Source organism: Crocodylus porosus, unplaced genomic scaffold (assembly GCF_001723895.1).
Source record: "Crocodylus porosus isolate Cpor-Errol unplaced genomic scaffold, CroPor_comp1, whole genome shotgun sequence".
In the NCBI taxonomy this organism is placed as follows: Eukaryota; Metazoa; Chordata; order Crocodylia; family Crocodylidae; genus Crocodylus; species Crocodylus porosus.
In genome coordinates, this window is record NW_017728928.1 from 3,726,608 (window position 1) to 3,738,053 (window position 11,446).

Here is an 11,446-nt window from a genome sequence, read left to right on the forward strand (position 1 = left end):
CCTTGGTCCGCTGGCTTTGCAAGGGCCATTCAGTGGGCCAGCAGGGGCAGTAGTCCCCCCATCCCCCAGCGGGCTTAGTTTAAAGCCCGGTGGAGCAGGTCATATTATATATTTTTTATGTATATGTATATATTATTTATATATATATTATATACATATTTTTTTTATTTATATATTTTTTTATTTATATATATTTGTAATCATGAAACAGATATTCCACTGGGACCTCTAGTTAACCACCAATAAAAGTACTTTAACAAACTAAATGCTGCTTGAGGAATTCGCATGCCCAAGCCAACACCATCCAGGGGCTTCCATTATTTAACATTTAAGAACTCAGATACGTTTCCCTTCCTCCTTGACAAGTGCAGCGCTAGCCAAAGATTAATGTTTCTTGCTATCTTGTTAATCAGGTTTTTATAAATGACGTACATGCTGAGCCAGTCTCCAGTAAGCTAAGGAATTTTACTTTAGCAGTAAATGTTGTTTTCCAATCCAACCCAAATAATCCAAGTTAAACAGATCTTCTCCCCGTCCCTATTGCAGGGGTGTGTACACAGCAGACAGAGAACATAAAGTTCTAGCCCCAGCTGTGAGTATTTGATCATCATCCTCATTCAAAACCCTTGGTATTCATAGTCTAAAATGACACATCATCTCATTAGTGGTTTCTCTTACAATACCAGGGCCAGATGCTTGTCATGTAAAGTCTAAGGGCTCTGCTATTACTGATGGAAATCACGACAAGCGGGATGATATTAAGCACATGGACTCACCTAACGTTTGGAATGGAAGACGGGGTGCATCGATGGATTGAGCAAATAATAGGACATGCTTCCTCCAACAACGAGATTGAATAGCTTCGTGGACTTTTGTCCAGTCTTCCCATGATTCAAGTATTGGGCATGGATTTCAGACATGGTTGTTCAGTCATGCACTTCACACTGCCCGCAAACTCTGCAAAAACTCGGTGAAATCAAGCTGACTGGTTTCGGAGCTCAGTCTGGAATAACCAGGTCATTAGATAGCTAACCCTACAGCAAATTTGGACACAGGTACATTATGGAAATGTTTCAAGCAGTGGTTTTCAACCATTTTTGACCTGAAGCACCTCTTGATAGAGCAAGGCACCCCTTGATAGATTTGAGAAACGCCAGTTCTTAGTTTTTACTCTTTCATGACTACAGGGGGCAAAAAAACAGAGCGATTTTTCTGGTGCAAATAACTTGGAGGCTAGGGACAGGAAGTTACACATAAACTGGTCTAAGTGATCAGAAACTGGTTTAAAAGTGTAACGGAACAGAAGCTCAGTGCTCATAAACGAGTTTCAAAATGGCTGAAAATGGTTTAAGATAAACCTGGTTGAATGTCATAACAGAAGTAACTGCTTTAGGTCAAACTGGTTTATGAAACTTCTGCCCCAGACCCCTTCCTGATTCAAGTTAAATCAGAGTCCCCTAGCATCCCAGCATACTTTGCAGCCCTGGGCTGAGCTATGCTGCCTGCTCAAGAGAGCAGGGCTGGCCCTGCCCCTCTGCTCCCTAGCTGAAGCAGTGGGGGTGGTTCACTGCCCACCCTCCCAGCAAACCCCGGCTGGGGCCAGGGTGGAGGGTTAAACTCATCTTCCCCCAAGTACAGAGCTGGCCTGCCCTGCTCTGCCCTGCCCTGCTGGCCTACTCAGTGCTGGCTGCAACTGTGGGCTACAAATCCCAGAGGAACCTGGAACCAGTAAGAGGAAGCGATGAGCAAACCTGCAGAGTCCTGCTGCTGTGATTGTGGACTGAAAATCTGAGACCTCGGGGGCGGCAGGAAGAGGAAATTAACACACGGCCCATGCTGGCTACGTGTTGGCTAGCACCCCGCTGCCTCTGGCTTGAGCCACTGCAGGCATTCGGCTTCATTTCCTGAATCACAAGTGAAAGTCTGTTCATTTGCTTATTGGTTCAAACTTTGCAGCTTAAATTAACCTGCAAAGACTGAATTAGTTCAGGCTTGGGCTTTTTGACAGTCTGTACTTAGCCAGAAAGACCATGGCAGGGTGGAATATTTTTGACACTATGGACTCCTGTCTGAAAACTGGGTTTATCACATGAATCCTGTTTGCAAACCGAACAGGCTGGCATTGTGCAGCATGCAGCAGCACCCTTGAAAGAGTCTTAAGGTATCCCAATGTCCCACCGCACCCCCATTTGAGAATCACTGGGTTAGATCCAAACTTGAATGCTCATGGCTAGATCCTCCTGGGCTCCCAGAGATGATGTGCCACACATTACTGCTAAGAATCTTCCTTTTGTTTTCCATGCAAGGCACCTACATCCACAGGAGAAAGAGGCAGACTGCACAAGGGCAACCTTGCTTCTCGGAGCCTTGCAAAGAAACCTCAGTCAACTCTAAAGGGCCTGCTGAGTCGATAAGAGCAGGCATTAAAATGGGATAGCTGAGAGCGGGTCAGAGGCAGCTGGGGAAGGCTGGAGCCAGCTTTGGGGCAGGGCAGGGCCAAGAGGCAAGGTGACTAGGTCCTAAATAAAGGGACTGGAAGGAAACCTGGGGAAATGAAAGCTTTGTGCCTCTCCTGAACTGGAGCCAGGATCTGGGCTTTCCTTCCAGGTTGTGGACACATGTACTTGGAGCCCTTTCAAGAGGGGACTGTCTCAAAAGTGTGCACGAGCTGCAGATGATTGAAATGTCATCCGATGTTACCTGTTGAAAGAGCTCCAAGCACTCTTGTGTCCATACTTTACCATGCCACCCTGCCTTGCCTCCTGCCTCACCTTGCTATACAGCTGATTGTCTTAAGGCCTAATCTCCAGGGTTGTTGCTTTTATTGTTATTACTTAACATAGGGTTTTTTAATTTAAATACTTTTTCAACTATAGTTTGAATGTAGTAATTATGAAAAGTGCTAGCTAGACAGAACAAGAGAGTGTCTGCTGTTTCTCCAACAAGATGAGTGCTGCATGAACAATAAAGAAGGCTAACATAGCAGAGGAGATAGCACTGAATTGGACTTGAATGGGCATAAGTAGATCTATTTTCAGCCCTGCTGTTGTCCTCCATGGCTTTGTGCCTCAGTTTCCCCATTTATGAAATGATAATAAAGACCCATGCAGATTTGTAAAGCCTTTGAAATCTATGGGTAGAAATTGCTGTTAGAGCTAGGTGGTACCCATATTGCCTATATAGTATAGTATGTGTGTGTGTGTGTGGGTGGGTGTGTGGGTGTGGGTGTGGGTGTAGAGTATCCATATTTTGACAAAATATGCAGCTATGCCCCTGCTGTCTCTGGGCTAAGAGCATAGTTTTATCTTCATGGGCTAGTAAATCTTTTGCCTCTAAGCTGAGACACCCAGTGAGAGCAGCCAATTGGGTTGGACATCGATGCTTATTTGGAAAGCTGTGTGAGTTGCTCTTGTCCCCTAGGAACCATGTTGAGAACAGAATGGGATTTCAAGTCATGCAACTGCTTCATTTCAAAAGCTGCAGTGTCGTTTGTGTTATTTTGGATGCACCATCTTTGCATGTGTTTGTACAGCACCTAGCACAGGACAGGCCTTGTCCATGACTTGGGCTCCTAGGTTTTATTGCAATACAGTTAACAACAGCGAATGATCTTTTCTAATGTGCACATGCCGCGCTGCATTTTATGTAAATACCATCTTTGCTACGGCACAACATCCCTTACTAAAGCTTTGCAGAGACCCTCTGTTTTGCATGTGAACTACAACGTGCGTGGATTAGTGAGCTTCTACCGCAATCAGATCCCACTGGGAAAGGATGGTTGATAAAGGTAGTGGGATCAATATCTATTCCACAGCATAATTTTTCAAGGCTGTTGGCTGGATGAAATAGTTGTCAGAATTCACTTTCTGATTAAGGAGCAACCAAATGACAGGGCTTGCCATGGGGGCAGGAGGCCAATGAGGTATTTTGAAAGAGGCGTGAGCTGCTATTTTCTTTATAAATTGCCATTTCGATGTGCTGGTACATTTTGTTTTCCCTTTGAAGGTTAGTTTCATTATAAAGATTTTACTGCTTGTTTCAGCAAAAGCTGGTGTGCAGCCAATGATGTTAAAAAAAAAAAAGGGGCTGTAGATATATCAATTTGTACGAAACTTGGTTGGCTGCAAAGACCAGCTCTGCTTGAATGAGTCGAATGCCTTTTTAAAATATTGCTTAGCTGCAAGAGGAAAAAGTTCCTGCCCAGGCCCCGTCTAGTTTGCTTAAACCGCAGGAAAAGCCTGGATGAAGTCTCCCTGCGAGGCAACCCCTCCTACCCCCCCCCCCCACAAAACTTATGCCAGGTCATTTGAACCTACAAAATGTGTGCCCACAATTTTGTATGCCCCAAGGATGCCTGGCTTGCTGTCCTTTCCTCTTTCGCTCTGGCTGCATTCAAAGCCCCGGCACGAGTCCGGAGTGAGCAACTGAGCCCAAACCAGATGGGTTTCATGTGTTGCTGCAGTCATTTAGCACAGAGCCCCGTCTGCAGCCTTGGCTCGTGCTTGCCTATTCCCACGCCACATTCCCGCTCCAGTTGGAGGGAGGGTCGGCAGGGTCCAGAAATTAAATCAGCAGCTCCTTCCCTGCCTGCAGGGCTCCTCTTCCTGGAAGATGTTAACCTCCCCTCTTCAAACTAGGTTACCGTGGCTCAGGAGCCAGGGATCTGAACGAGAGAGGGAGAACGCAATCTGCTTAGCACACAGCCTCGGGTTGTCAGAGCTCCAAGACCATACAAACAGGGTTGCTTTTTAATCGAACCAGATGTCCAGGCTAGGCCTTCTGCGTGGAAACATTGCTGATGAGTCAGGTTCGAATCCCAAACAAAAATCCCCTTGTTCCAAGTCCATGTGGCAGCCCATGGGCACAGTTCGGTTGCAGAGATCCAGCGGAGAGGCTGAAGCCTGCGTGGATGTTTGCCCACGGCAGGGCGGGTCACATGCTCACAGCTGCTCCTTGTTTAGGGTCTCATTGGCTGAATCCTCTCTGACTTGCCCCCTCTGAGGAAAAAAACCCAGTGCAATGAGCCCTCAGTCAGTGCTTTCTCATAAGCCTCTCCACCCACCGGTATCAGTGCTCGGGAACAGGCTTGGGACGCCCAGCCAAAATCCAGCTGTAGCTGCCAGGCGAGCACTACACCACCACGGTCCACAGCATGGGCCCCCTGGAGCATCTTCTGCTGCACTCATCAGAGGGGACTTCAGCCTCCATGGCACTCCTTGCTCCCTCTGATGAGACTGCCCCATCCTGCAAGTTTGTGACATAAAGAAAAAACGACTTTTTTTTGCAAAAATCTAGTTGGTCTAATAAAAGATATCACCTCTACCACGAGTTCTGGTTCTTTTTGCCTCTAGACTATAATTTCTCAACCTGGGGTATGCGAGTCACAGGTAGGGGGTATGGGGGTACCCCAACCCCCTCTCTTTTCCTCTCTTGCCCTCTTTTTCTTTCAAAACTATGGCAAAAAATTTGGTGCGCCGCACATTATGCAGCGCTTTAAATTCCCCAGTAACGATTTGGCATGCCGTACTTTGTGCAGCTCTGGGTTCAGCCCTCCTAGCTTGGGCCAACATCACCTCTAGCCCAAGTACATACTTGAGTTGTGCACCACTAGTGTAAAAGGTGGCAACCCTACCCACACCAGATCAGACATCGGTCTTGGCACGGCCGTATATACACAGCCCTTCTTAATGGCACACATTAATCTGTAAATACAAAATCCCCTGGAAAATTGAGTGCTGGGGTACTTATTACAATTTTCAGAAGTTAGGGGGTACTTGCTACTTAAAAGGTTGAGAAACGCTGCTCTCAACCAATATGGCTGTCACCTGGATACCTGCCAATTCGTGACATAGACATTGGTTGTGAAGACACCCTTTCATTTAGGCCTTATGCGGTTTTTTATACCTCTGTAACCATGGGGCTAGGCTTGGTTTTCATCAATAGGGTGATCTGACCTAACCCTAAGGATTTTCCTTTCCATAGCTGTAATGGCACAAGCACATTTATACAGCTTTAACTAAATTAAACGAAATTACTGGAGAACTGGAAGTCCATGACATCCAGCCATTTTCAGCCTCAGAGGAGTGGCAATAGAGCCCACAGTTTGTCCTAGTTCCCCTAATGCTTGGGGTTTGTAAATCAGGACAGTCTTTCTCCAGGGATCCAGCCATGAATTTGGAAGAGTTATAGACTCATAGATGTTAGGGGCTGGACGGGACCTTGTCGATCATCGGGTCCAGCCCCCTGCACTAGGCAGGAAAAGACAACTGGAGTCAAGTGACCCCAGCAAGGTGACCGTCCAGTCTCCTTTTGAAGATGTGCAGGGGAGGTGACTGCACCATCACTGGTGGGAGTTTATTCCACGGTCTGCACACCTGACTGTGAAGGAGTTTTTCCTAAAGTGAAGTCTGAAATGGTCTTCCTGGAGTTTGTACCCATTGCTCCTGGTCTTCCCCGGGGGTGCCCTGGTGAACAGCTGTTCAATGAATTCTTGATGCACTCCCCGATGTTAGCTGCTACCAAGTCCCCTCTCAGCCTGCTCGTCTGTCGGCTGAAAAGGCCCAAGTCCTTCAGCCGCTCCTCGTATGGCTTGTCTTGCCAGTCCCTGATCGTACGGGTGGCCCTTCTCTGGACCCTCTCAAGTTTTTCTATGTCCTTGTTGAAGCGCAACGCCCAGAACTGGACGCAGCCGCGGTCTCACCAGTGCCAAGTACAGCAGGAGTATCGCTTCCTGCATTTGTAGAGCCTGGATCAGGCTTTAATATTGCGATTCTCAGATAATGCAGAACGATATACCTCTCCGTACAGGTTAAATATAGCCCACCGTAACGTTATCTGCGAAAAGCAGAAGAATTGGGAGTTCATTTCTCCTAGGGTGCACTTGCCTCCTCCAGCTTTCCAAAAATTGTTGCAATATGAAAGTGCGAGTCACAAGATCTAGGACTCTTGCAAATCAAAGGAGGAGCAAAGAAATCACGCGAGTGACAGGTGATCGGGGAGCATGCATATTTATGACTTCTCCACTTCAGAGGCACGGCTCTGAACACAGTCAGTCCCACCACTCCTCCTTCCCGGCTCTGTCAGTTTGTAACTAGACCTTTGAATATTCAGCTCGGATCAGGGTAAATCATCTGTGCCTGGGGGGTTAAAGTATCTAAATAAATATATTATTCCGGGCAAATTTCTCTTTGCTCAAGGTGATTGTACAGAGCAAACAAAATGAATTGCTTTGTATGAGTGTGTGTGTGTGTGTGTGCGTGTGTGTGTGTGTGTGTGTATGTATGTATGTATATGTGTGTGTGTGTGTATATATCTATGTTATATATATCTATATATATAGATATATGTGTGTGTGTATGTGTGTGTGTGTTAATATATATTAACCTTAAGTGATAAAAATTATCCTTGCCCTCCCATCTAACCCCAAAATATTAACAGCCACATAAAAGTAGAGAACCCAGATCATTAGTAGTACTATGGCAATAACCCCGAATGTTTTTCTCTGTTAGTAAAAGAGATGCTTCGTTATATTCTCAGCACCGTGGCGTGTGACTCATTGATGGTGCTCTGCTCTCCCACAACTGTCTCCTAAAATAGTCTTTCAAAGAAGGAAGAAATTGAAGAAGTTGGCGGAAGTTTTATATGAGACAGACAGGGTATTTTTAGCCCAATTCTGGTCCCACTTTAAACAATAGCTGAATTCCTCTTGTTCAACAAGGAACGGGCCTTTAATGTTCATGGAGGATTGTCAGCCCTTAAAAATGAACAAGAGGCATCGCCTAACATCAGCCTGTTCTGCCCCAAAGTGCCTTTAGTTTGACCTTTAGCTAGACTAGCAAAGTCTCTGGTGCCCTTCCAATCTCTGGACTGATTCTGCCAATATAGCATCAGCTAGCGTTCATGCTGGTGGGGTTTGCAACGTGGCTGTCCATCCATAAAGGACTGAAGTGAAATCCCTCGACGCCTGCCACCAGTGGAGCAAATTCCTTCCCTTGCAAAGCTAGCCCAGGGTGGGCAGACTCCGCCTTCACCTGCGGTATTTATGCACGGCAGAGCAGCACTTACATTAGCAACGTTCAACAGGAAACCTTGGCGGAGTGCAGCCTCGGTCTGCGCATCAGGCCTGCCAGATGTTTCTGCAGTTGCAGCTGAACTACCCCACAACACTTGCAGTAGCATGGATGGGAAATATGCGGTTTAATCCTTTACAGCAGGAAACCAGGGATCATCCTTGTGTCCGATCCCAGGATCGGATTCGAGAGGTAAGCAGCCTCCTGAAACAGCAGAGCCTCAAAGCACAGCTGCGAGGCCTCCTGCCCGCCTGAGAGGCTTCTGGTTTAGCTATGCTGACAAAGTCTCCTTGTGTGCAGGCATCTTAGCCTGGCAGAGGGACTTGGTGTTGCTCGAGTGCTGCTAGTGCCAGGGTTTATGAGCGCTTATGCTGGCAGAAATCACACCCCTTATGGATGGAGCTACTTCAGCAAAACTTCCAAAACTTTCGGTCTTGCTTCAGCCCCCTATAAACATTGCAATGGAAAAACTTAGGAGTCAGGGTGGGGTAGGGATTCAGTTCTCCAAAAAAAAAAAAAAAAGCAGAATTAAAAAGCATTGTTCCTTGTGGGAGGGTAGCAGGGAATTACCATCATTTTACACTGCCTGGTGCTTTCCACGGTAAAAGAGGCCGTGCCTCGTGTCCTCTGCATTGCTGTACAGTCCCAGCCCCACGTAACGGGGTGTGCCGCAGACTGCACGTATAAAATACACTTTAAGCATGGGGTTTGGATTACACTTATCGGAGAGTTAGAAAGTGGCATAGCAACGATGCACCCGCTCCTAGACAAGCCCTGCCTGCTACCCCGCTTCCCAGCTCGGTGGGAAACGTGCCTCCCTCCCCCTCGTCCACCCCAGGAGGAGGCAGCACGAGCATCTGAGCTCCCCCCGCCGAGGAGGGAAAGAAACAAGAGTGACCATTGACCAAAGCATTAAAAAAGGAGCGGCCGACACATCTGTGCTAAATCTGGTTTTCCCCCACTTGCCAAATACCTCGGTTGGATGCAATTGTGCAGTATCTAACGTCACATGTGGAAATGGAGCCAGCAGCTTTATTTCCTGAACTCCAGCTACAGTCTGAAAGGTCACAGGTGGCAGAGGAGTCCCACCCAGCACAGGAGGCAGCTACTCGGGGTCCCCAGTCGCCTGCGCTCGGCCACAACGCCCTGGGGACCCGCACCCTTCCTTCTGCCGGCTCCAGGAAGCCGTGTCAGTAATACGAGGGGAGCGGCAGGAAGGCTTTTGACAGCACATTAAACCTTGGCTGCGGGCTCCTGCGAATGAGAAAAGCCAGAAGAGCAGCCAAAGAAATCGTCGTCATCGCTTCGGAGAGAGTGAATAATTGGAAACGTCACCGCGTTGCATCCCAGGAATGTCTGAGGACAAGCCGCTCGTTCCCGGCTGTAGCGAGGGCGGGAGACTCATACGTTTCTGTGAAAACAGTGGGATATCTTCTCAGCAGGCCTACTGGTTATTCTCTGCCAGCGGCTCTCTGCACGGCTGATGCCTCAGTTTCCCTCGAGATGCGAGGCGTAATGGGCCTGAATCTGATCCCAGGAAAATCAGCCCAAAACTCTCGCTGGCATCAGTGGAGACAGGATGGGACTCGGTGCTTCAAAGCTGGAAGGCTCCGCGGAAACCCTAAGCGTCGTGCTTAGGCTCTGCTGACGCTTTCCTTTACCTGAGCAGGCCCCCCGGGTTTCCACAGCATCTCGCTTTGTCCGCGTGCACCGCTGCACTGGGAGGTGTTGCTCACATGCTTGGAAAGCAAAGGGAGCAGGGGACAAGGGGGTCCTGGCAGTGGACGTGCAGCTTACGCCACAGGGAAGCTCAGGGAGGATGCTGACATTACTCATTCACTTTCTAGTCTAAGATTTAGGGGCCTCAGGCTTCGTCTATCTCCAGATTAGCACTCAAGCGTGCCAAAGAAGCCCCGCGCTTATGTCCAGAAAACAGCTTAGCCCACAAGGAAGGAGTTAAGTGGCGAATGGCTTTGCCTCCTGCATTTAGTGCTCACTCCAGTCTGCAACAGGAACTTTTTCTGCACGCTAGCGCATCCCCCGGGCGCGTTTGGAGTCAAGTTTATCACTGAAGTGAAGGGCAAATGCTCCAAGCTCTCCAAGCTTAAAATGATCCCTCCCCGCCCCCATCCGTGGGGCGGTGAAAGTCAAAGCCATCCCAAAGAGGAGAGGTTTTGTGTAGGACAATGATCCAGGGGCTGGTTGTGCAGCATCTACCCCCTCAAACCGGAGACCGGATACTGAGCACGAGCCGCGATCAGGGTATTCGTGCTCCTGGAGCGTGTGCACTGCTCGGATAGATTACGGTCACGAAATGGCAAACGCAGAACTTTACTCCTCGATGTCACACGTGTGTTTTCGTTGTAAAGCTGATGTGCCCACCTTTGGAATTGAATCCCGGTTATTAATGATGCAGGCAGATAGGAGAGGCATCGTTATGGTCTCTCTCTCCTTTCTACAAACACAACAATCTACCCATAAGACTGTAATTTTTGTACCATTTAAAAGAAGAATAGAAGGAAAATGAATGGTGCATTCAGTGACTGTATTCCAGAAGCCTTTGCATTTTTGGCCGATATGAGCTATCTCTAAGGAAGATGATTTTTAAACCCATAGTGCATAGAAGAATGAAAATGACATATTTATATCTCCCATGTATTTTGTCACATATCTGTGAAAACAAAAGGAACATTTTTTCTTCTTTTTTACTAGCATGATGTTACAAATGACTTGCTGTTTGCTAGGCTGCCAAGCAAGGCCTTCTCAATTCAAGATGTTCTTTAAAATGCATTTAAAGGGGTTAAAGCTGTTTAACAATATGCTTAGAAAGATCATCCAGACCTGGATGTTTCCTCACTTCAATTCTTTTGAGCCCTACTCACTCCAGAAATGATGAAAAAGGCCAGTTCATTAGTGGCGTTTCCAAACGATGTTCTCAATTAAAATAAATTGATCGGTTCCCCCTTTTGGAACGCATCCACCTATTGTGGCCTGCCAATATGAGCACCTTTAACGAGCAGGAGGGAAGATCAGATTTAACTTGGATTTAAGAGGACCTAAAAACATGGTTAAAGTTAAGCGTATGCTTAAGCACTTCCAAAAACGTGTGCTTTCTTGTCTCAGGGCCTCGCTGCAAAAACATGCCACGCTGGGAGCTCTGTTTTGCAAGCATTCGACTGACTTAAGCCAATCCCCTGTTGTTTTTAGATCATTTGGACTCCAGCGTGTCGTGCCAACTGCGGAGATAGAAGAGTTACGGGAAGGGGCGGCTTCTACTTCCGTGAAAACCGATGACAAAATTACCTCCGACTTTAACGGGAGGGGGACGGAAGAGAACTGCAGAAACTGAAGTCAGATAGAGTTTTGCCTATGTGTAC